Raw genomic sequence first — 26601 nt, 5'->3', positions numbered from 1 at the left:
ATTAGCTTGCTTTGGTTAGGGATGTGGTAAATTTATAGTTTATTGCAATGAATGACAAATCCATTGTAGCCATCACAATGAGCAATGTTCCTTAAAAAAGAAAAAGAAAAAAAGAAAACTTACCAAAAAATCCAAACAATGCTCTACTTGCTTGAACTTTGTAGTCCAGTGTTAAGAGAGACAGTACAGGAAGTACTAATTATGAAGAGACTAAGGGCAAACATCAAAGGCAGGAGAGGCTGTCACTGTGTCTGAAGAAAGCAAGCACATGCTTCCGGGGCTTTAAGTGGGGAGGGCTATGTGACAGTTAGGCAAACGGAGATGTTAACTCTTACAGGGTGTCAGTCTTGTTCCTTATTTTTCTTATCTGGTATTCGTTTACACTTGGTGGATAGACTTGCTTCCCTAGAGTATGACGACATCCAAGTCTGAAATGGCATTGTTTCATTTGTGTTAGTAAACTTTGGGAGCTTGGTTATTCCCTTCCTGATTCTGACAGCTATAGACACAGCTGAAAACAGCCATTTTGGAAAACCAGAGGGCAGAATTACCTATCTTAAAAATATTGAAGCTGAATTGACACAATTCTACCAGAGAAACCTCTAGAAAACTTCAAAGTCTGACTTACAACTTCTAATACTGAGAGCTAGCTGAACCCACAGGAATTATACGACTTTATAAAAACGTCTCATATTTTTTAAGTTCTTTTTTATTCATCTTATGCAAAAATACTATACCTCTTTGAGAGAAGAGGGGTAAATATATGTGACTGAGAAGCAGTCTTAGCTCATAGTGGGTATTAATAATATTTTCATTATTGACTAAGCGAATTAATCAAAGATCCAGAGAAACAACTTAACCCTCCGTGGTTCAAATTAATCTTTGGGTATCTGTTTGCAGTGGAGAGTTGTCCTTTGTGGAGGGTGCCATGAACACCTTGCAGAGACCGAGTAGAAGGGGCCTGGTTACCTAATCAGATAATATTGGTGTGCTGGTTTCAAGTACAAACATCACAGCAACGATCTGCGTCTGCATTTATTTTTAGCCTCAAAGTTTGTTGTGATATACAACATTCATATAAGAGCCAGATGTGAATAAACATAGACCAAGAGATTACATCCCTAAAATTTGAAGAAATATTTAGAGATAAAAATGCAGATGCTTGTGTGGTTAAGTCACAGAGCCATTTCCAGTAACAGAATCACATCTGGCTTGCAGGTCTTAAGTTCAGTACTAATTACTCTCTTATATTAAGTTACAATTTCTAATTTAGAGGAAAATGTAAAGTATTACTGCTTAGAATGTAACCTGAAAAGTATTGGAAAAAAACTGGAACACTCTTTTGTGGCCCTCATTGTTTTCAAGGTAGCCCTATATCTACCCTGATACATATACCATTAGGTACATTAAAAGGTTTTAGTTAAAACCTCAATAGTTATATGTGCTTCTTGAATATTTTTCAATAAATTTATGTGAAGAGATAAAAAGGATTAAGTATTGATTATCCACCCTCTGTATACACCATAATTTCATAAGAGGTAACTCAAGAAATTCAGTCCTTATACATTCTACTTATACAGATTTACAACTTATTTATAAACACACACATACACTTACATACAATTAATGTCCATACACATGTACATGCATTTAATAATTGAATCATTAAAAATATGAGATTATTGTTATGGGTTGACTTGTGTCCTCCCAAATTTTGAAGCCCTAACTGCTAGTAACTTAGCATGTGACTTTATTTGGTTAATAGATAGGATGAAATTGTATTGAAGCAGTGTCTCCCTAATATAATATATCCTTATTAAAAGCAGAAATTTGGGGACAGAGATAAACACACAAGGAGAATGTCATGTGAAGATAAAAGCAAATGTTGAGGTGATGCATTATGTACACACTAAGGAATGCTGAAGATTGCCGCTGAGCCAACAGATGTTGGTAGAGAGACATACTTTGTAGTGGCCTCCCAAAGAAACTCACCATTTGCAAGACTAGATTGTGGATTTCTAGAGCTCAAAGCATTTTTCTATATCATCTAGTGTCTAAGTTTTATGGTTATGTCAGCCTTATGAAATTAATATAAGCACATTACTTGGAAAATTGTTTTTCAACTCAAAACATAGATCTAGTTCATCATTCCGAATCAGTTAATGCATATATAAAGCATCTTTTCCATTGTTGCAGGAATCTGTGTGATGGCTAATTCCCCTGTGAAAGACTTGCTTGCATGTTTTCCCTGTCTCTTCACTACTAATATAATTACCATCTTTCTTCTTCCTAAAAGTAGGAGAAAAATATTACATGAAAGTTACAAAGAATGAAACGTAATGTAAACAATAGATTCTGGGTAGTAAGAATGTGTCAATGTAGGTTTATCAGTGGTAGAAAAATATGCCACTGGTGGTAAACACCTTTAAATGTATGTTTTAGCCATTTGTATATCTCTTTTGAGAAACATCTGTTTAATTTTGTTTTTTGATATATTTTTATAGTTGTTTATTTGATGCATTCTTATAATTAGAGTATTATTTCCTTCTTAAAGCTATGACTTTTAAGTATTTTTTCCATTCTGTAGGCTGCCTTTTCATTCTGTGCCTTTTGGTAAATACCATTATTCTTGTATCATAAAGCAATCATCTGGGTCATTGTACAAGTATCCTATATTTAAGTAGGCTAGATTCTTGGAGTGAAGTCACTAATTCAATCTAGGAAAATGGTGCCAACTTAGACTCTTACTAATGGTCTAGGGTTGTTCCCCCCTCTTTATCTTCTTGTCAACACACAAATGAGATCTAATTTAAAAATTAACATGGAAATTGGAAAAGGATATTTGCATACATTGCCACTGTGTCCACACAGTCTGAGCTTGTTTAATTATAGCTATTAAGTAAATTTCAGTCAACTCATATTTTTTAGAATTTAAAAGAGTACATTTGATAAAAAAAAACCATATAACTCGTAAGTTGATACTACTCTTATCCCTAGGGTTAAAATCCATTATTTAATTTCTGTTAATGGCTTTATAACTAACATTTTATGTAAAATAGTTTATTTTAATGAATTGTGAAGTTTTAAAAATCAAATAAATAAATCAGTTCTAGTTTGTATCTAGCAAGGTCATAAAAAAAAAGCCAGTAAGTAATAATGATTTAATATATGTCAAGGATCCAATCACAGGGTTTAGAATTCTTTCCATTGTGAACATCTGTGATACCATACACTTCCAAGTTCAGGGACCAGAAAGGCTGTGTGACTATTTAGATGAGACAAAAAATTCTGGTAGATAATGGTGCTGTAATTGAGATCAAGATTTTGCCAAAAAGGATATTTGTTTTGTGATTACGTTTTAAAAGAACAATTACAGAATGACAATTATGTTTTTAGATGTCAAGATGAGAATGGAAAAGGATAATTTTTCCCCTTTCAGCCCCACCACCTATGTACAGGCATCCATGGTTCTCACACCAATACTAGTAAAATGATACAAAACCATGCTGCATGCATGAATTTCCTCTCCTTTCCCTTGCTGGAAACTCTGTACACTTGTAAGGCATCAAGCTGACTTGTTCTGAGTCTGGGTTGGAACGTAATGCCTTACTGTTTCTTCAGTCCTCTGCTGCAGTTTATTAAAAACCAGAGAAGTTAGACTTGCTGCTTCCATATGGCTTTCTTAGTTTATTGGCTCTATTTGCTTGTAAAAATATGTTTTCAATTACACATAAAAAATTTGATGCGGACTACTTTGGGGAAGTCAAGATGTATTGTTTTTCTTGCCCACATCACATACGTTCTATTTTATCAGGAACTTAAGGTACAGTGTACTGACGTCAAATGGCCAGTGATGGAGCAGGGTCTTGGGAAGAAGGTGAAGGATAATCTTAAGCTATAAATAAGGAGAGCCACAAAAATTGAGTGTTTATTCTGGATTCACTATAAGCATGACAGAATGTGGGCATGACCATAAATGACAAAAATATATGTAAAACCCAAAGGAAAAAATGAGACCATTAGGAGCATATGATCAAAACAGGAAACATTGGTTTGAAGTGAACCACTCTTCCTCATATAGAACTTTCTAGATATTTTTTTGGCCAGTCAGCCATATCTAGTTATTTTTCTCTGACAACAATGTAAAATTGGAAAGGGCTTTAAAACCACTGTCTCAATGGGACTAAATGGAATATGTTTGTCTTTCTCAGAGGGGTAATCATTTACGGTGAATTAATAGTTATTATTATTAGCACTTTGTCCAGGTCTTGGGCAAGGGATTGTTTTATTGAGTGTTCATCTGTCCAGACAAAACACACAGATGAATTATACTGGGCCATGCCTCAAACAGGAAAAGGAAGGCAACAGTAAGAGATTAAGTGGGAGACTAAAGTTCCATGAACCCCAGCGCTGGGTCCTTCATACACAACTCTTGTTGGAACATCTGGAGGTCAACCATGAGTCAGCTAGTTATTAGCTCATCACAGATGAAGCAGGGAAAAGTAGCCTAGTAGAGTATCCAAATACACGTAGGAGTGACTATGGTCTCACTGTGTTTAACTAGCTGCCATCAGTTACTCCTTATTCTTGTTTCCTCAGTTAGTCAGTGACTATTTTGTTTCACTTCTGGCTTAGAACTTAAAACATCTAGAATTACAGAGAACATTTGTTAAAAAAAATGTAGATTTCTGGCCACCAACCCACTGTAAGATTGAGGTTCATTCAATTCAAGGACATAGAATCATGGTGCAGTTCTTTCTTGGACCAAATTTCAAACACTTTAAGGGAACTCCCCAGGATGAGGATGAGAGAGGCTGGCTAAGGATTGTGACGATCAGGTTTATTTTATGGTTCCCTGCCCCGTGGGAAGTTCAAGGTCCTCCCCGCTCCATCCAGGTCTATAAAGGTGAGTGGTTGGGACTAGGGATTGCATTAAAAAAGAAATAAAAAAAAGGAGAAAGCAAATCATCCTTTATCTCTTCCTAGTTCCTTATCAGACATGAGTTAGTAGCCTCATGCTCCCACTGCCATTCTTCCTTGGTCTGATTTGTTTAAAACTCCCTAAAGCAGGAGTAAAAGTAAACTCTTCTTCCCTTAAGTTGCTTCCTGTCAGGTCAGAGCAATGAGAAAGGCAGCTAACACACTAGCACTACAGCAGGTTATGGTTGTTGGAAACTTGATTTCTGACTTTTTCTTAAGTTTGATTTTTATGGTGTGTGTGTGTGTGTGTGTGTGTGTGTGTGTGTGTGTGTGTGTGTGTGATGTGCAGAGGTCGATACTGGGTATCTTTCTCAATTGCTATCTTCCTTATTATTTGAGGCAGGGTCTCTCATGGAAACTGAAGCTTACCAAGTTGATGCCACTGTCAGGCCGTAAGCTCCAGGGATCTTCCTGTCTGTGCCTCATCAGTGTTGGGGTATGGTGCTGGGCCACCTTTTTCTTTTTTGCAGTTCCCAGCTTTCATATATGGGTGCAGCTTATCACACTTTCAAGTAATCACTTTTTCTACATGCCTAGTTGATTGTTGATTCTGTTTTATTTCTGCTATTTTTATTGTATTTTTTCCTGATTTTGTTTGTGTATCATTCTTTTAGTCTTTTATTCAGTCACATGTACTTCTTACCTATACATGATTTCAGGACTCAACTAGTGGAGTCTATGGGCCAGGAGGGGAGACAAACAGGCAGAAACACTGGCAGTGTCAGATGTTACAAGAAATGTGGACAATGTAAGAGTATCCAGCAGAGTCACCCAATTATATGTAAAGGGCCAAAGCTGTTGAGAACTGGGAGGCAAGGAGAAAGTAGGATATTCTAGGCATGAATAAATGTCTTAAGTAATATGACTTATGACACTTGCAAAAAGAACTGTAACTATTGGGGCTGGAGAGATGGCTAAGTGGTTAAGAGCACTGCCTGCTTTTCAAGAGGACATGGTTCAATTTCCATCATTCACACAGCTGCTTATGACTTTAACTGTAGTTCTAGGATGTTCAAGAGCACCACATATGCACATGTTGTACAAATATACATGATGTGGGATTCCCCTTTGTATACCATTGGTTAATAAATAAACTGTGTTTGGCCAATGACTTAACAGAATACAACCAGGCTGGAAAACATATATATAGAGAGTAGGTGGAGTCAGGGAGATGCTATGTAGCCACTGAAGGGACAGATGCCTGGAAACTTTACGGGTACACCATGAATCTTGTGGTAAAATATAAAATAATAGAAATGGATTAATTTAAGTTGTAAGGGTTAGCTAATAAGAAGCTAGAGATAATAAGCCAAAAAGTGGTTTAATTAATACAGTTTCTGTGTGGTCATTTTGAGTCTGGGTGGCTGGGAACAAACAAACGGTCTCTGCATACATGGGACTAACTACATCCACATAAAATCTGAGAAAGCTAGGAAAGGAATTCTGGACATAAAAGAACAGAGTTAAGCATGGCTTCTTGGTAGCTGGTATTTTTTTTGGGGGGGGATGGGCTCTGTTTGCTGGCAGAGAGCAGGAGCTCCACGACTCCTTTAAGAGAGGTCTTCCTGACTCAGCAGTGGCAAGGAAGGCTGAGTGGCTGCTTTAGGAGCTGGCTTTCTGGTTTGCCAACACAAATGGCTCTGACTCTTTTGGAAGGTCTGGCTACAGAGCATTTAAATGGGGTTTGTGAACAGAGTGATGCAATGTGCTTAATGGCAACATAAACCTTCTGTGTGCCTGGAAACGGGGCTATGAGGATGATTTGCACAGCAAGCACTGAATAGACCTCTGTCATATTGGACTGGGCAGAGATAAAAGGAAAAGCAGCCTTAGTCCTAGCCATACTACTTAACATTTTAAGAAGTTGTCTTGGTCAGAAAAGGATTTCAGATAAGCAATAGGACAGATTCAGACCTCTAAATGAGACATAATATGTTAAAAAATATGCATAGGCTTGGGAGAGAGAGAAAAGAGAATATAGATATATAAAAGGAAGCAAGTGGGTTTAGAAAATAAAACAAAGTCTTTAAGGAGACAGAGTACAGACAGTCATAGATTAAAGAAGTTAAAAAAATAAGCCACGTAAAGATAGAAAGTTCACAGAGACTCTGGATTATGTATATTATTGTGCTTTCATTCATTTGTTTTTTTTTTTTTTTTACTGTGAAGGAGCTAAGTACAGAGAGACATTTAATTGAATGGGCTGCCAAGCTAAACCAACACATATATGTTAAAGGTATCTTTACTTCAAAATTTGGGTGTAAGGATATGTTGCTTTGAAAAAGAGATTCTTCTTTTGTTTTCATAGAGGATGAGAACCTGTGTATTTCTTCTAGGCTAGTGTTGTTTGATGTACCAAGACCCTTTGAAAGGTCTGTGTGAAACCCCCCCCCCAAAATAAAATACTTCTCCCAACCAAAAGCAGGAAGAAGTTTGAAGAGAACCATGCTAAATTCCCTAAATGATTGCTTACAAAAGTTTGTTTACATTTAAAGGGGAATATGATATAGAGATTTGCATTGGTATAGATCTTGGTTTACTGATACAATTTAAGGTCAATTTTGTTCAATCTATATTTCTGTTCTTGATTAAGGTATTGTGTTTGTGCAGTTCATTTAAAAATGCAATGTATAATTAAGAAGTATATGTTAATAGATAGTCATCTATTATGGTCAAGCATGTATCATGTTAGTTAGGTTTTATAGCTATATAGAGACGATTTCAGTTAGATAGATAACCTTCAAACCTTTCAAAGACTAATAGAATTAGGAATTAATAGTCTTAAGCATTTAAGATATTTAAGAAGTTAGGACTTTTCATGACAATGAGACACATCTCCTGGCAGCACCAATTACTTCAAGAGGAAGATAGGAATAGAAGAGGCTCCTTATGGAGTTTGGCAGCCATTTGGAGAAGAAACTGCTCTTGCCTGACTACTTGATGGTATTCTGTATGAACTGGACATGCAGGACCCACAGAAAAATGACTACTGGACTTGCCTAAAGGTGAGATGGTCCTTCAGGGTTCCTGCTTCATGAAAGAATCTGCCAGACAATATAGGCAGAACTGTCTTTAAAATTTCCTGCTTCATGGGAAAGTCTGCTGGATACTATTGGCCTGTAGGCTGAATATGGATGCCCCAAAGATACAGAAGAACTTTGGATGACTGTCCAGGCAGTGAGATGTCTCTGTCAATTCTAGAGTTTTGGAAGTTACTTACAATGTACTTCCTATTTAGTTAGGCAATATTATTTCCTTCTGAATGGAGTTGAAGAATAGATAGTAATAATATAATTTTCCTTACTTATTATAAAAGATAAAGTACATATATTGCAACTGTAATTCTTGCTTATACTGTTTTATTATATGTAATTTTACTATATTAAGGCTAAAACCTTCCTTTTTATTTCGACAGAAAAGGGGTGATATGGGATTTCCCACTACATACCATTGGTTAATAAAGAAGCTGCTTAACAGAACATAGACATGCTGGAAAAGATATAGATAGATAATAGATAGATAGATAGATAGATAGATAGATAGATAGATAGATAGATAGATAGGGAAAGAAGGCAGAGTCAGGGAGATGCCATGTAGTCGCCAGAGGAGAAAAAGGAGAGCCACCAGTCAAAACTTTGTTGGTAGGTCACCAGCCTCGTAGTAAAATATAAAATAATAAAAATGGGTTAAATTAAGATGTAAGAGCTAGTCAATAAGAAGATAGAGCTAATAGGCCAAGCAGTGATTTAATTAATACAGTTTCTGTGAGGTTATTTAAAGTCTGGGTGGCCAGGAACGAAGGATCAGTCTCTGCCTATACATCCATGCAGACAAAACACCCATACACATAAATAAACAAAACTAAATAAAAAGTACCTTAGCTAATATTTAGTTTAAGGTTGGTGACAGTAGGTAGTGTGGGAAAGAATAGGGCTGAAAAAACAGCCAGGCGTTGTCAGTGGGAATCCTTGTAAATCCTGAGATGGAGTTTAGATTCTTAGCATTGTGAGATATCTCTGAAAGCACTGAAACAAGAGTGAATCACAGTCTGATCCATACTGGGAAAGTACACTGCATGTACATGGCCTGTGTATCAGTAAGTCTCAAAAGGTGATGGTAGTGAGGGGTCAGAGCTGATCAGAGAAAAACCTTAAAAAGAGAAATCTGTGTCACTGCAGCAGGAGAGAAAGAACGAAGGGCAGAATGGACTACAGATTAGATGTGTATCCGGCAGCAACGCACTGGGGTGCTTCTTCCTCTGTGGGAGAGAGGAAGACATCTTGAGATCTCTTTCAGACATTTTAGTGATGAGATTTTAGTACTGACACAAATTCCTTAATATAAGGCGAGACAGCTACATAGTCTTATCAGGAATGATACTAAATATCTGGGAATTTACTAACACTATCCTTTTTCAGAATGATAATAGCTTTCAGCATTAAAGTGAAACCTAAGAAATCACAATAAAGCATTGATAAGCTTAGTGTCTCTTAGATATATCAACATGCACTATGCTAAGTGGTGACAGACTTTGTAGAAGAAACATTCTACAAAAGCCACAACACATCCTATTAACCTTGGGCCTGTTAACTAATTTTAGGATTGGAAGTCTCCTAGTGGAAACTCTCAGTTCCTATTCAAGTTTATGAATGAAGCTTATGTATCTTGAGCTCTAAAAGGAGTCAGTTATTTATAGGCACAGAGCCTATCAGGTTTTTCTATTTATCCTAAAAGCAAGTTCAAGCTGAGAGACCATCTTATGACTTTAAATGAGTAAAGACTTTTTTTTAAAAAAAAATATAGGAAAACCAACTCAAGATTCCATTAAAAGGCAAAGTTCAAACTCCCCCTCCCCAAGAAAATTCAGACAACAGAAAAGGTCTTCGGCAGGGACAGGATGCCCAAGTGGGCTTTACTCTCGAATGCACATTGGGCTGATTTTGCTAAAGACATTTTTCCACTCATAGCCTTCCAGAATTCAGAGTTCAAAGCTTTGCTAGTACTTTCTTTATGCAGGAGCAAATTGACCACAACACTATTAGAAAAAGACATGAGTCAATGTATTTGGCTCTTTGTTTCTTTGCTGTGTTCTTTGGAAAAGAAAGATTGTAAGGAAGGGAGGAAAGAAAGACTCCCTTTACATCTTTTTCTTGAGGGCTGTTTGCTTAAAAAATAATAACCCCAAACTAGGCCATTATTGGAGTTTATGCTAAGCATTTCCAAATTCTGAAATAGGAACCAAGTCCATGGGATTCCTGTGAGGCCAGCTTTTGTTTTTCTCATTATACAAACAGATACGTTGAGACACTGAACAGTGAGGTCATTTCCATGGGCTCAGCTGTATTTGATGAAAAGAAGCATGAACTCAAAGTTTTGAATTCCAGGTAAAGCCTTTGATCATGCTTTTACTGGAAACGGACAAACACAAAGTTAATAATCTCTTACGCTACAATCCAGGGAGGTGAGATTTGGTGGCTTAGGACAAGCTCTATTTCATGACATTTTTACGCATACTTGTTTATGGGAGGTCAATAGAGTCGCTTCAAGTTTCCAGACTCTTTAGGAAATGAGACATTTTTGCCTAATTAAGATTTTCTTAATAGCTAACATGTTTAAGAATCCAAAATGCTTGTTTTTATGCACTTAAAATACATAGTTTTCTCATTTTAAAATGAATTCACGAATTCATTCCAGCTGTGATTAGCGATGTCTTCCTACAGTCAGACAACCAATTGTCCCCACAGTGAATCCCACTATGCTTTTGAACGTCTTACCCTAACCCTTCTTTCCCCTCTTGCTTTATGACTAGCTCTCCACGGTTCTGTCTCTTTTGTCAGCTCATCTGTTATTGCAGCCCTCTTCCCTCTTCCAATGCTCTTCATATGTACTCTGGTTTTTGAACTCAGTAAAGCATGCTTGTTAGAATTATTTGTCAAGGAAAGGTGAATAGGCTTAATGAGGATTTACTGGGATTGATTATGAATATAAATACTAATGACCACTGTCTTTTATTTTCTGGGCATTTTTGATACTTTTTATTATTAAATATATACTATAGAATTAAGAGTCGTTCTCACATTCCTTGTGCATTCATTTGCCAAGTGACATTTTATTGACTCCTGTCCCTTTCAGCTATAAGCAATGGGTGCAGGTAAATCAAACTTTGATGGTGTCTTCATGGGTTCAGCATGTGACAGGTGTCCAAGAGCTACTTGTTGAAGGAATAAATGATGTTGAGATTGGAGCCCTAGCCAATCAAACAGAGGGTTCAAACTTGAGGAGCAGTTTTTGAAATTTTTAAAGCTCTCCTTCCACTTTCTTTAGGAATTAAAACACATTTAATTTTAGCTTACAAGTTTCCTATTGAGGCAATGAATTCTTAGTGTGGCTCTCTTGAGGAAGCCTGAGTGAAATGATTTCTTGATAATCAATATATGGTTTCTAAAGAGGTTAGAAACTTTTCTGCAGAAAAATGAAATTCAAGCAAAATAGGAGTTTTACATTTAATGCTGTAATGACTATGGACATGGTTTGGAAAGGCATGTTACCATATAAATGTATAAATACAGGGACCAGGATACCTATGACATGCCTATCTTCTATCTTAGTTGTTATGAGTAGTGTTGTGATAATGGAATGCGTGTGCAGATATCTCTTTCATACACTGACTTCACCAGAGGACTATTGCATCTGAAAAATAAATTCACTAAAATAATAGATTTAAAAATCAACATACAAGAACAACAACAAAGTCTATATATTTTTTTATATATCAGTTGTAGCTTCCTATTCTGTGTGGGTTCTGAAAACCTTAGTAGGGCAGCAAGCGAATAAAAGGAATGAAGATACACAGACACACATACAGAAGAGCTGGGGTCAGGTGGTCTGTGCCTGTGCATTTTCTGATGGAGTGGCTTCTATTAGGCAACAACCTGGAAACTTTGGCTAATTTATTACAGACAGCACAGGAAGAGGAGTTAGCAAGACTTGGTAGAAAGTCTGTGTAGGGGAACAGTCTCAGGTTGCATATATGTAAATCATTGTAAATGTTTGGGAGGAAAAAGCTGCAGTTTCTGGTTCTTGTACATACTGCCAATGTTTGCACAATGTGAGAGGAAGGGCTTGCTAATTCTGAGCGTAACCTGTAGGGAGAAGGCTTTGCTGTTCCCATGGGTCTGAGGCATTGGGTCCTTGATGTGTCTGTGCCCATGTCAACAATATACATTCACTCAGGACTTACTCAACTTCCCACAACCAACAATAAGTTTCTTTAGTACATTAACAAATTTGCTGAGGAATAAAAAAGTAAAAACAATCCCATTCACAAAAGCACCTACTTCCCCAAATACTTAGAATTAACTAAGGAAGTGAGAGTCTCCTGCAATAAAAATGCCACAGCGTTTTCTGAAAGAAACTGATGAAGATAAAAATGAAAAGGCTGCCCATGTTTATGCATGGAAAGCGTTAACATTGTAAAGATGTTCACAGCTCCCAGAGCAATCTATTACTTGTTTATCTCTTCTCTCCCCACATTTTCATTATGTAGCCTAGGATGATCTCTAACTGGAGATTCTCCAACCTTACTTAGTGCTAGGATTAGAGGTCTTGCACTTTTATACCCAGAAATCTATGCTTTCTGAAAAACTTTTGCAATTGTGAAATCTTGACCCTTAAAGAGACCCCTGAAGAACTTTCTGCTTCCCGGCACTGTGGTTGGCCCTCCGTGCAGAGCAGCTGATCTTCCCTGAACTGCGGCTGGTCCTCCCTGCACTGCAGCTGGTCCTCCCTGTACTGCAGCTGGTCCTCCGTGCTTCTGGGGTGCTCTACAGCATAGATAAAATAGCCAAGACTCAGTACAGGCCAGTAGAAAGAAGACTTTGGAGATGAGGTGAGTGAGGCTACTACTTGAGTTCCAACACTCCCCTAATGATGGGGAGTGATTTACCTCTCTAAGGGTCTTCTGTCTAGCATGTATAATAGGCAAATGCTTCTCCACTCAAATCTAATGAAGAATTAGATACAAAACACATGCCATCGATTGTTTCTCTACAAAGACCAAATATTACTGTCATTTCTACTTATTGATTTTCTTCACATCTAAATGTTCCCAGGTTAAGGGCCTTACTAACACTATTGCTGACGTACTGGCAATAAATTTAATTTCATAAATGCAAAACACAAAATAGCTCTAACACATTTGTTCTGAAGAAAAGAAATCAAAGATTCTTTTCTTTAGCCACTGGCCCCTGTTTGCAGATGAGAATTTTATTGATATGTATTCAAATGTGAATTAAGCACATGGTGAGTATTTTATAGCTAGATATTAAAAGTTTACAAGTTAAATGTTATTGCTATCTTTAACATTGCCTCTAAAGTTTACTTAAGCTACAATTTATAAATATTTTGCAAGGCAGGGGAAAGTGCACACCCATAATTATTTTGTGATGTCAGATGGTTAACAATAACAGGATAAATTCTTTTCTTTTATTATTTTAGAGAAGCTTTCATTGAAGATTTTTACAATCACTCCAAATAAACTGAGCTCTGGCTGGAGAAGATACAGCCGATTGCCTGGTTTATCCAGTGGCTCTTCTGTCCCTGCCTGATCTTTGCTGAGTCACATATAGTGTGACTGGCATCTGATATCATTAAACACCTCTATACACTGCTGCTACTAGAGATTCATTTAGAGGTGTTTTCTGAAAGGCTCATTAACAAGCCAGAATCTTTTCTACAGCCAGACAGCTTGATCCATTTGTTCTTGGCTTTGCCCAACACAGACTTTGTACTGCATGGTTGGTGTGTTGGCATGATGGATTCCTGAAGGGCCCTCAGTGAGCCAGTTAGTGCCAGAGCCACATCATTGCCAAATTCCATGGACACATTACCTCCTCTGCCCTGCTGGCTCTGGGAAAATCCATGAAAAAGAACTGCTTTCTTTCAGAAAGTGAAGAAATGCAAGACTCTGCTAGCGATCCTTCTTTCAGATACCCCGGGCAGTTGTTTTCTGCAGAAAGGGTCATGTTGAAGACTGAAGTAGTTGAGTTCCTCAGTAGGTATTAAATCCACCCTTTCCCATGAAGGGAAAGAAGATGAAGGTAGGAGGGATTATTGTGTGTCTTCATTTAGTTTAAATTACTCCACATCTCATTTTGTTTGTTCAAGACACAACCTTGTTAAATTGCAGAGGTCAAGTTTTTGATGAGAGTTATAGACACACCCAGGAATCAAGTCATATTTAAGAGAGATTACTGCAGTCACAATTATTCATTGGGAATGATGAAAAGCGTGTCTTATTTAGCTTTTATTTTCATAGTGTTCATTCTTACAAAAGACTGTGTGGCATAAGACATGAAAAGTGAACCATTCTGTGCTGTTTCACACAGTCGTCACGAGTCACAAGTGGCTACTAAGTTTACAATTAGAGAGATTGTTCTAATTTGCTTTTTTTTTTTTTTTTTGCTGTGGAAATGGACCAAAAGCAACTTGGAAATAAGGAAAACATTTATTTGGCTTACCTATTCCCCATCATCATTCACTGAAGGAAGGCAAACGAGGAATTCCAACAGGACAGGAACCTGGGGTCAGGAACTGAAATAGAGACCCTGGAGAAACTCTGTTTACTGGCTTGCTTCCTCTGGTTTGCTCAGTTTGCTATTTATATATTCTAGGACCACCTGCCCCAGGGTGACACCACCCACAACGGTCTGGACCCTCCCACCTCAATCACTAATCAAGAAAATGACCTCCAGACATTCCTGCCAGCTAATACCACGGAAGCGCTGTTTCAACTCATATCCCTCTTCTCAGAAGATTCTAGTTTGTTTCAGGTTGACAAAAACCCAACCAAAGTAAAGAATAAAAGAAAATAATTCAACCCCTCTGTTCACTTCAACTGTGTAGTAGCTCTCCACATCTGAGTGATGTCTAGTACACCGGACAGCTCAGGTGCAGAGGATTTCTATCATTGTAGAAATCCTGTCAAACGCCCCTGCCAAAACTGTGCTGGGGAAACATGTTACTGACATTTGCAGTAACTGTCAGTTTAGAACCAGAAAAAATGAGTGTAAGCAAAAAATGTAGAAAGTCTTTAATTAATAAGATGAAGACATACGACTGTGTTAACAGGTAAAAAAAAATGAGAGCTTTACATTTTTAGCAAAGGAAACTAAAAGAAATATTTAAAAAAAAACTCAGACCATCTGGTTCAGTTCAAATTCTTGCTAGAAACTTGTGAGGGACTGGGTGGAAGGACAGGATGAAAGACTTGACTGTCAAGGACTTTGTGGAATGGAAGCAGTTTCCATCTTGCCTGTGTTGATTATATCAAATAATCTCGCCTATGTGTAATTATCTCATGGTGTCAAAGACTCAAACTAATTGCATCTTTTTAGGACAATTTATAAGGATAGAAAAAATGTACACTTAGAGTCTTGTCATCTACTGTGCAGCTCACTTTATTACCCCTTTCTGGTTCTTTATTTCCCTTATATTTATTAAGTTCTCTCATATGGAATGCACTGAGATTAATTAGATATGAATCCTTCTGCAAGGAGGTAGATGCATAAATGGGGATCAGCATTATCGAGTGATACTGAGTCACGGTGCCAGGCTGCACTCAACGTACTAAAGAGCATGGAGAGCTACATAGGGCAGCCTGAGTGGACTGAATGCAGGCGTGTCTGGTCTGCCTAGTGAAGACGTGACTTGACTCTTGGAAGGGCAGTATAAATGAATCTAATCAATGAAGTGAAAGAATACTTCAATCCCAGAGTGAGGGTGAAAGACAAAAACAAGGTCAGGACATCAGAATGCGACCAGGAAAAGATCTAAGATGCTGGACATCTCCCTTTGTTTCTCTTGTAAATCACAAAGGAAGGCTTGGTGCACCCTGTTGTCTGTGTCACTCTAACTACAGGCTGAACAGCAGGACCAGCGACCGTGGCCGCTTCTCTAGAGGACTCAAGCGGCATGGAGAATCATCTATATGCTCTTGACTCGCGCCGTCTGGTTACATATTGTAGTGAAAGCAACTGTAGGGAAAATGATCTGGGGACACACTCAAGTTGACGGAACACGTGAAAGTGCTTTTGTTGCAGTCTGTTTCTCATATAATCTCATGAATTTCTATTGCCTTAGAAATGGCCTGTTAGACTCTCCTGCGCAGAATGACGGCTACAGATGACCTGAAGTCAATCACATGGAGGGAAGTGCTGGAGAAAATTTAACTCTCCAAAATTACCCCAGGGAGAAATGATAGGTCCCTCCCCCCTCTTCTTTTTCCTTTCTAATTACAAAACCCTTACTTTTTGGCTCTGGAATTGCAACATGTTTTTAGAGAAGAAAAAGTACAAAAAAGAAAAATAAATTAAAAATCCCAGTGTTATACAAGAAACAGAGCCAGTCAGCAGCGTCTAGGAACAGCGCCACTGGAATCCTCTCACTTTATGAGTCAGAGGCACTGTCCCAGGGTGCAGGAGACTGTCTCTCCCTTTGAGGATCGGACATCTTTAGAAGCAACAAGGAGAAACAGGTCAGGGACAGGCTTTGCAGTCCCTACAAGGTCATATTGACTCTACTGTTTCCAAGCCGTGTGGCACTAGGCAAATTGCTTTGCTGAATTGAGTGGATGTTCTGTTTTTTTCTTGGTTAAGCTGGAATATGAGGAACAGAGAGGTAGCAGGACCAGTGCCTCCTTTGCTAGATAACTTAGAGCATTGGTTTCTTTCTTTCTTTCTTTCTTTCTTTCTTTCTTTCTTTCTTTCTTTCTTTCTTTCTTCCTTCCTTCCTTCCTTCCTTCCTTCCTTCCTTCCTTCCTTTCTTCCTTCCTTTCTTTCTTTCTTTCCCTTCCTTTCTTTCTTTCTTCCTTCCTTCCTTCCTTCCTTCGTTCCTTCCTTCCTTTCTTCCTTCTTTCCCTTTTCTTTTTTGTGAGATGAGTTTTTTCCGTGTAGCCCTAGCTATCTAGAACTTGCTTTGTAGACCAGGCTGGCCTTGAACTCAGAGATCCACCACCGTCTGTCCCCTGAGTGCTGGGTTTAAAGGCATGCACTGCCTCACCTGTCCATGAAGCATCTATTTTTATAACTGTGAATGATGGGTTTGCTCTTTCTTTTTTCTTGGATGACTTTGGGTTACTTATTGGCTTGATGAAAGGGTGCTTAATTGAGATGTTTGAGTATAGTGGCCTCTATATGCTGACTTTGTGAGGGCCAAGGGAATTCCTAAAGCTCTAAGAGAAATAGAAAAATTTACAAGGTGGCAAGTCTGAGTGTCTTACATAAACTTGGTAGTCCCAGAGACAGTAAATTGAACATCAACATGTATGTTTGAATTGTTGAAATTAGTTCCCTATTGATAGTATGAATGCAAATGATGCGAATAAATCTGCCTGATCTCAGATGACTAATGATGACAAAGATGAGACAGACTGTTAGCTCAGAAACTGATGAACTATTTTACAGAATTAAGTAAAATATCTAAGTGCCTTGGTTATGAAGCTCATCACTCACCATTGGCCAGGCCTCTATAACAAAATACTGAGAAATGAAAATTAAAAGAGAAGGAAGAGACAATTTCAATATATTCACGACTTTAGTTTTGGTAGGAATAAAAGCAATACAGGGACCTAGAGAAGGAGGGAGGGATGGAGGAAGGAAAAGAGGAAAAGAGGGAGAAGCAGAGGGAGGGGAAAGAGCACAAGAGCCCGAGAGTGTGAATAGCTGTAGCATTTCTGCTGTTGCGATTACTCTACTGGTAGAACTGAAAACATGAATAACTATAGCATTTCTGTTATTGTGATTGCGCTATTATGAAGAACTGAGAGCATGGATAACTGTAGCATTTCTGCTGTTGCGATTACTTTATTATGAAGAACTGATGTTCAGACCAAGGCATCTCATCATGTTGTTCCCCTAGAAATTTACCATCCTGGCATGGTTCCTTACTCATGGCTTGTTAAAGCAATACACACTCAGTGTATATTATACAATAATAAGCAATACTGCTAATACCTTATTGCAGCAGATCTTAAAATAATGAAGTAGGAAGTGATTGCCAAACTATCGTCAAACTCTTCTATAGAATACTTAAACCCAAGAGTTATTTTAAAGTTGAAGAGACTCAAGATCAAACATTAATTAAATGCCTTTTTATGTCCCTTGTAGCAATTATTTAAAATTCACTTTAGCAAGTGTGGACAAGAAGAGATACAAATTTTATATAACATGTTAGTTATTTTTTATTTTACTTTAATTCTTTTTTGTGTTTTTTTTTGTGTGTGTATGTGTGTGTGTGTGTACACGTGCATGTTTATGCCACAGGCTGCATGTAAAGGTCAGAGGACAATTTGTGGAAGTTCATTTTCTCTTTCCACCATGTGGGTCTTGGATACTGAACTCAGGTACTTGGGCATGGTGCCAGGGGCTTTTACTCTCTGTGCTGTCTCTCTGTTTCAACAGTTATTAATTCCCACCCATAAAAAGTATCATTTTTATTTTTTGACTTTTTTTGAGACAGGGTTTCTCTGTGTAGTTTTGGTGCCTGTCCTGGAACTAGTTCTTGTAGACAGGACTGGCCTCAAACTCACAGGGATCTATCTGCTTCTTCTTCCAGAGTGCTGGGATTAAAGGTGTGCACCACCACTGCCAGCTAAATAAATGCAATTTTTAAAAATCAGTTCTTGTGAAAGTCTTCTTTGGCAGGTGATTAAACATCACTTGGTAAATATATAGAATTTTCAAAACTCTTTAAAATAACTTAGTTAGTCATTATTTTTCTCTTTTCACTTACCCTTGGCCTTGTCCAACTTCCTGATACAGTTGCTATCTCCCTCTGCCTTCTAAGAAAGAAGAATACTCTTGCTCTATCTTGGAAGAAGACACACCTACTTAAAAGTCTATCTTATGTTGACTGGCTCTCCATAAATGTCACAAGCCGTTCCCAGGTGCTATGTGTGCCATCCAGTCAGCATTCTGAATAAATAGCTCTGGCAACCCATGGTCTGGCAGCATTACTGCTTACAATACATTGGAAGATGAAGATAAATAAACCAAAGCACGTAGATGGTTAAGTGGATTGCATTGGGCCCCAGGGAGTCAAGGTGGCTTAGGGATTAAAATACTGAAGACTATCTGGAAAGGTGAATTCTCAAGTCACACACATACCACTGTCATAGCTTCAACTCCGGTGACATCACACTTAGCAAGAGGATTACTCTGCTTTCCTGCAAGTGTCATAAGTTTTACAAAGCAAGCACCCTTTATCTGGCGTGCCAAGGATCCCCCCCCATCCTAATTGATCTGTATCCCCCAAAGGGTTATAAATTACGCAAGCATCTCAAGTCTTAACAAGTCATCTCCCCACAGCTGTGCAATGGAAATGTTCAACAAGGCATTCACTTCAGTCTAGGCAAGACCTTGGCTGCTCTCTGGGGAGATCCAGAAGGAGGGGAGTGCTTCTGGGCTCTCTTGGTTGGAGACGCTTGGCTAGCCTATTTTTTGTCTTTTCTCTTCCAACTCCCTGCAGCAGGGATAGGCCTCGTCATGGCACCTTTTCTACCCTCTCGGCTAGTCTCTCATTGATCATCAGCTGGCGTTTGTTTAGTACTGAACTGAGCATTTAGATTTAGTCTTGGCTGGTGGTGGCCTTGGAAAGAACATTTTCTAAGACTGTGTTGGTTTTCTTTCAAATAAACTTCTGCAAGCCTGGACATTTCTGGCATTGCTGAGAAGTGAGTGATTTATTCTTAGAGGCTTAAATTAGGTTCAAAAAAAAGAGAGAGAGAGAAAAGAAAACTAACAATGCAAAGGACATTCTAGCCACTGGTTACAACAGATTCTTAACTCTGCTCAGAAAAATCTTAACTCTTAAGATCCCCTCTGGTCACAGATGTCTTTTCCAGACAATCAGCATACTGGCTCCCCCTACTGGTAAGCAACTCCCCCATCTACTCATTGGGCCATGAAGGGTTATAATAAAAGGAACTCGAACCCTGGGCCTGTCATTTTTAAAGTAGGGGCTGAAGATACAATAGTGTATTTTGCTGAAGACCCATTTTCTTGTCTCACTCTTTCAACTTCAGCAATTTTGGTCACAAATTCTTAGCTCCACTAGTGTCTCTCTTTCTTAACTTCTTGGCCTTATTTTCTGTCAGGTCAAACAAACAAACAAACACAAACCAAAATCCCAAAACCAAAGGCAACCACGCATTTGGGTATTTGGGTTGATATTGTTAACATCATGACTTTAGACTTTAAGATTGGGAAAACACAAAATAGCTATGTATATAAAAATATAGCAATGTACAGTTGTCATTTTGAATTTATGAAGCAAATTTAGGTTTACTATTAGAGGGTATAAGCTAATGGGAGGAATAGAAAATTAAAGGGATAGTGGCTTGCAAATGTGTTTCAGCTATCCCATCCACATGTTCTTTGCTTAGTTCTTAAGATTTGAGGTCATCTCAGAGAACCAAAGGCAGCTGAGACTTAACCCCTCTGTGGTCAGGGAGGAAAAGCTCAGTATAAACCAGCACTAGTTAGCTCAATTATTCACTGACACGCATTTTCAGAAAAACAGCTGTTTTATCTAATTAACAGAAGGGACCAGAGAAGCTCCTTAACAAATTGGATGCATGCTATTGCCTGGAGAAGCCAAACGCTGACACCCACACCCAGGGCTATTTAGTTAGAGCCCATGACATGATTAATCGTAGTCTCAGCACTTCAATGACCCAATGCCCAAATAACCTGTGACAAACATCACTGGGGTGCGCAGGAGAGGCTCTCTTCAGAAAAGACTTAAAGGAATGCTTGTACAATGTTTAAACTTTGACCGCGTTGATTTTTAACATACAATAAATCAGTCTCAGAAGATAATTGCTGTTTCAAGGCAGGCAAACAGTTGCCAGGCATGCTCAGAGTTAACTGAAGAGGCAACTGGAGTAATATCTGTCCACTGATTCAGTGTGAAGTGTTCCTAGTAAGTGACATAAGAATGTTCTTTTCTATCTTCATAGTATTGTTTGGTGGGGTAATTTTACATGTTACTAATTGTATTATCTCAGCAGAGAAAATTTTGATGCCTTGACACCCATTAAGTTACTACCCTGGCTCAGAGTTAAGTCTAAAGTGAGGTCAAACCAGGCTCTTTCCCCAGTTGAAACAAAAGGTAAGCAAGAGTTCAGAGACTTGTAAGTCTTCTCTGTGTGCCCAGCCCTCAAATGATGCTATACCTAAAGAATACTGCTATAGACAGTTCATCTCTAGAGGGACTGGACAGACAGCCACAGATGTCTGTAGTTCCGTTCTCCAAACTGCTCTGGAGCTTCCCCCTCTTCCACACCACAAGTGTGAACTCTTGGGGCTGTGCCTTTCTCTCACTATGCTCTTGGTTCCTGGATTTCTTCCTTCTGTCTCCACACATGTCAGGCCTGTACCCTCCTGCCACTGTGGATCCATGGTTTCTCTGATTAACTGTTGTGTGTATTTGCTTTTCTCTCCTTAAAGAACTGGGGAAGGACAGAATCAACCGATAACACATTGTCTTTTGGGAGGGAACAGTATGAAGAATATTATTTCAAATAATTATTATTGCAAATAATTACTCAATGTTCTTTTTCCATACAAATATTGAAACTAACTTTTAAGCATGTTACAGAAATATAATTCTAGAGCACAGGTAAAAATAGGAAAAATTACCCAGTTCTTCAGACATGGTGATTTCCCAACCATCCATGAGGTTATGAGATCATACATTCCATAACATAAGAAGAAATCCTAAGCTTGATACATTTGGGATTTGAGTACTTCTGTGTCCCTAAGACTACTTATAGGTCTTTCATAGGAGCTGAAAGTAACGGATATTTTCTGTTTAACTTTTTTTCTCTACTCACTTAGTCCCCAACTCAATACAGATTTACTAGCTAGCTAGTATATTTCAGATTCTGCTGTGGAAAATGGCAATGAAGTTCCCTATGATGTTAATTATCAGTAATCTCAAAGATGTTTGTAGGGGTCATTTCATATTTCTTAGACACATTCTTCAGTAAAGCTATAGCTGTATCCTAAACTTTCCCCCATCTGAAAGCCCCATGCTAAGTTCTTACAGGCTACTCAGAACAGTTAGGGACACCTCAAATTCCTGTTGAGTGGCTAGAAGCACCAGTTATTCAAGATGTAGAACTGGCTAGGGAGCTTTATCCCTTGCGTCCCAGCTTGCTATACTCATCTGGTGTCCTTGTGAATGACATCAATATTTCTGACCTTTTCCATCTCTAACGTGAACTTTTAGTTGAAATTAGGCTCAAAGTCCCTTCTAGGAATTATATTTTGTATTGTCTGGGTCCTTTACTAACCTTCCAAAAGTTTGAACTTACTGGACAAATAAAAGTTCCCAAAAACTCACCTCAGATATTTCACTGGAGGCCAGGAGAAATTCTTGACTTTTCATCCATACATATAAGTTAAAGTTTAAAAAACTATAAAACTTTCTGACTCGATGGAGTCAACATTTATAGTCTGTTTAAAAGAAGTATGAGGAGACTCGCAGTAATGAGAAAAACCCCAAGAATGAGTGCTATCATCTGTAACAATGCAGGACACCCCTTCTATGGGAGAAGCAATGCCAGTTTCAGCCAGCGATGGTGACCGCAGCTGCAGACCCGAGGAGGATGGCTGTGTTTTCCAGGAAGAACAATGGACGCAAGCCCTGAGTAAACAGAAGACCTTGGAAGCCATCAACAGGTGCTCCAGCATCTTATAAAAGCTCCTCCAGTAAGCTTCACAGGGTGGGGGGTGGGGGGAGCTCCTGCCAACTGAGCTAGCAGCATTAGATAGTATTTTAGGTGATGACACTGAGTTTGTTTTACTTACTTCAATTTGATCTGATGCAGCATCAATGGCTTGCTGGACTGGGGTACACAGGGCTTCCAGATTGGAGATATTCCAGACTCCAGGGACCCCCTTTCAGTTCCCACACAGGGCCTCCGCCCTTAGACAACAGAGTTGCTGAAGCCACGCTGCAGCCTCTGACCCAAAGGTTCTCTCTTGGTACTGAAATGTAGCTAACTCTCCTACCTTTCAGTCATCTTCATCTCTCCGCAAAGGGAAGGGGGACGCGCAGATCTCTGCTTTAGGATGTCAGGGTGCAAACTGCAGTTAATTAGGAAATCTTAAAACAGTTTATTAATTTTATTATTGTTATTATTATGTCCTTAGTATTTGATAACAACTTGTGAGCAGCCTCCCTGAACCCCCACCCGAACCCCCTCTCCACTAGACGCCTTAAGTATCAAAAGATACCCGTTAGCACAATGCTAAGAGGAAGATTCTCTAAATTCCAGAGACATTCACTGTCCTCTTAACTCTTCCGATCCTCTACTCTACTCAACAGAACAGTTCATTTTGTAAGGGTGCTCTCAAATCTCAGGATCGGTCTGTACTTTCTTTAAATTATGTGCACGAGGGGATGTGGAAGGACATACTGAGATATGTTTCTCCAGAGTCACTTGGAGAAGCAGAGACTGAAAGTCTTAGTCATTCATTAAGTTGCTGTAACAAGGAAGAGGAGTAATTGATACCCCCTAACTTGAAAACACTCACATAACTCTGTCCCCTTCAGGTTTTGAAGGTGTTCCCAACATAAGATAAAAACATGGTGTTTGATATGCACCATACAGCTTGAAAAAAAAATTAGAACTGGCAAAATTCCTGTGAGTTTGAAGTGGGTACACCTGAAATCATTTCAGGTTTTAGAACCATGCTGTTGACTTCTGGAGGAGAAGGAAGATTCATGAGGAAGATAGTAGAGCTGCTTCTTACATTATGAGAGGCAGTGCTCTTATCGACTAGGAAAGAAAATTCAAACAGAAGCTCAAGAGAAGACACTTCTGCTCTTCTTCAGCCTCCATAATTCTGCATAAATAAGAGGTCATGTTTGATAGCAGATGGGGACCATTTTATTCTCTTAGTGAATGTCAATGATTCTTGCAGCTTCCCTCTCAGTTCTGGTTGATTTTACTTTCCTGACCTTTATTCTTTTCTTTATAAATAAAAATAAAGTAACATATGCCTTCTGATCATGCATATACTTTATTTATTCATAAATAAAAAAAGAAATCTAAAACGTGTGTTTCTCCAAGTGTGGCAGGCATTCAGAATCTGAAGGGCACACTTTGGGTGTCTCTGGTGGAGGAGACACCCCCTTTTGTTTACTTTTAGGGAGTTATCAGTAGCCTGCTGCAGTGACGTAGGCTGGGCATGGCCACACACAGGAAGAGGAGGCTTGGGTTGTCCTTTGACATTCTGTGCAGAAGGGGTGATATTAAAATAGCTAAATAATATCATGCCACTGATTTTTCTAAAGTCATAAGAGGTAAAGTGCTGATGTACTCAGTATGTACGCTATGGAAAGACTCCTTTGGACTGCTGATGCCCCGTGGGAGGCTTACAGCAGAAACAGTGCAAGATGCTCTTACTACTTAGTTAAGGGGGTCGAACCTCACAGCACACAGGGAAAGCGGTTACTGTTGAGCTGTTCTTAACTGGTCTGCCCAGACTGTCAGGGAGAGCAGAAGCAAACCTTCAGAGAAGAATTAAAGTCCTCAAATACAGTTTTAACAGAGTTCTGTAATCCAAGGGTTGCCCCTTAGAGCAGATGACTTTGATAAGGGAGAACAGTGGAGGAAAGTAATATCTTTTTACCCTGATGGTGCTGGGCAGGAGTCAAGTACCACCTTGAAGGAAGAATTAACTTGAGTGTACCAAATACTTGGCTTGGCCTTGTCTCATACCTTTGTCTTGTCATGGTTGATTGCTCATGTTAGATATAATGCAAGCGTACTGCACTGCGGCTAGAGATAAAGGTATTTTAATATGCACAGGTCACATATTATCTTGGCCAATAGTAATTTTATATCATTATCTTAAAGGAAACCACACTCTGCAGTATTTTTCCACTTGGAAAAAAAACGTAACATGACAGAATGTTCCATATGTAACTCTTTCACTGGACTAGTTGTATTGAATCCCTTCTATCAGAAACAGTTTTTAAATAAGTTTTGTTATTTTCTTTGATATCTGAAAGATAAGGAGAATGTTTGGAAAGACCCAAGTCTTGGGTTTCTTTAATAGAGAGGTGTTTTATAGATGTAACGAAAATTTTCTTCCCGTGTGAAACAACATACAACGAACAGACATGAAAGTGTAAACAGTTCTCTCCCTTTAAGAACCTCAAGGGCTGAAATAGTGGGCTGGTTTCCTGACTGGCAGCCCGGGCTTGTCTCCTCCAAGTGCAGCCTTCTGCAGTTCCCCAGATGGAACACTTGAAGAGGGCTTTTCTCCACGTGACAGCATTTCATCCCACAAACCCCACAGAGTATGGTGGCAAACTTCTTACAGAAGTCACTGTCTCGTTTGTTTTTCCCTCTCACAGGTGCACAGCACTCTGGAAGAAGAACAGACCAATCCCCAGCCCACCCACCCATACACCCAAGGTCTTCTCCCTCCTGGAGAGCTCTGGGGGAGGCAGTCACTAACCAGGCAGATTTTCATTTGCTAGAGGAGGGCAGAGGGAATGGTAAGGATGAAAACCTTCATCTGACGTCTTCCTGGCTGGTCCCTCTATACATCAGTCTGTTGCACAGGAAGAATTGTGTAATCTGGATTGCATGCTTCTGGGAGAAGCATATTGAAACACTTTATGTTTTAGGTGTGTACAGCCGTCACAGAGTTCTCTCCCAAACTTCCTTAGTCTCTACACATGTCTCATTTGGGGATGTACTGAAAAGGTAGCCCTACACTGGCTCATCCTGCCCCAGCTTGTAAGCTGGGATTTATTTCCTATCTACCAGACACTGTCCCCAGGCAAAGGGCACCGGTTCACATCATTTTTTCCGAGCAGTTAAACCTGGAAAGATACTTCTTAAAGGACCTACGGAAGCTGTCTTGGGGGTTTGGAAAACACCGCAAAATCGTCAGCAGACCTTTTGACTGTGCTATTTTTAGAAAACTAATTGTGCTCCTTTAAAGTGCGTTTTTGACAACGGACGGTTTTCCCTGCCTCTACTGATATGTGAAATATTTGCCATCAAAACCACAAGTATAACACCTCACAGAGATACATTTAACCTCAGCAACCGTCAGACAGACCAGGGAGGCAGGGGAAGGTGACTTAAAAAGAGACAAGATTTTTGTAATAGAAATGCTGTTGTTTCTGCCAAAAAGGAATTTTCAGTTTCAAACAGAAGTTTGTTTTCAAACCAGTTACTAGTTAAGAAACTCACTGTTCATCCCAGCATCCTTATGAATCAGCTCTCAGTAAGCGTGTTGACCAGAAGCGACTCACTCAGGGCAGCAACCCCCTGTAGGTCAGTTGCTCCTAGAAGGGTTATCTTACCTTGAACGTATAAGATCTGGGAGACAGAGATTCGGGCTCCCACGGAGAGGACCGAGGAAGGGCTCTGATCCTCTGCGCTCTGCGGGTAACTTGCACTTGGCTTTTATGGACAGGTGGGCGGAGCTGCTCCTCACAGTAGGTGGGCAGGGATTGAGCCGGGCGGCCGGCGACGGGCCGGCTGCCCCCGTGGAGTCGGACACTTGTCTGGGGAGGGGCAAAGAGGGTAGA

At 39.2% G+C, this 26601-nt stretch overlaps 1 protein-coding gene across 1 annotated transcript in view; it reads right to left on the bottom strand.

Moving 5' to 3' along the window:
- Col8a1 (collagen type VIII alpha 1 chain) overlaps positions 1–26596 on the bottom strand; it is a 122876-nt gene extending 96280 nt beyond the window's left edge. Inside the window, 1 exon segment of the mRNA XM_048422610.3 lies at positions 26374–26596. The gene's annotated coding sequence lies outside the window, so the exon portion shown is untranslated.
- Between the last annotated feature and the right edge of the window lie 5 nt (positions 26597–26601).

Source organism: Myodes glareolus, chromosome 2 (genome assembly GCF_982192425.1).
Source record: "Myodes glareolus chromosome 2, mMyoGla1.1, whole genome shotgun sequence".
NCBI classification, from domain to species: Eukaryota; Metazoa; Chordata; class Mammalia; order Rodentia; family Cricetidae; genus Myodes; species Myodes glareolus.
This window is presented reverse-complemented; position numbering and strand designations above follow the sequence as displayed.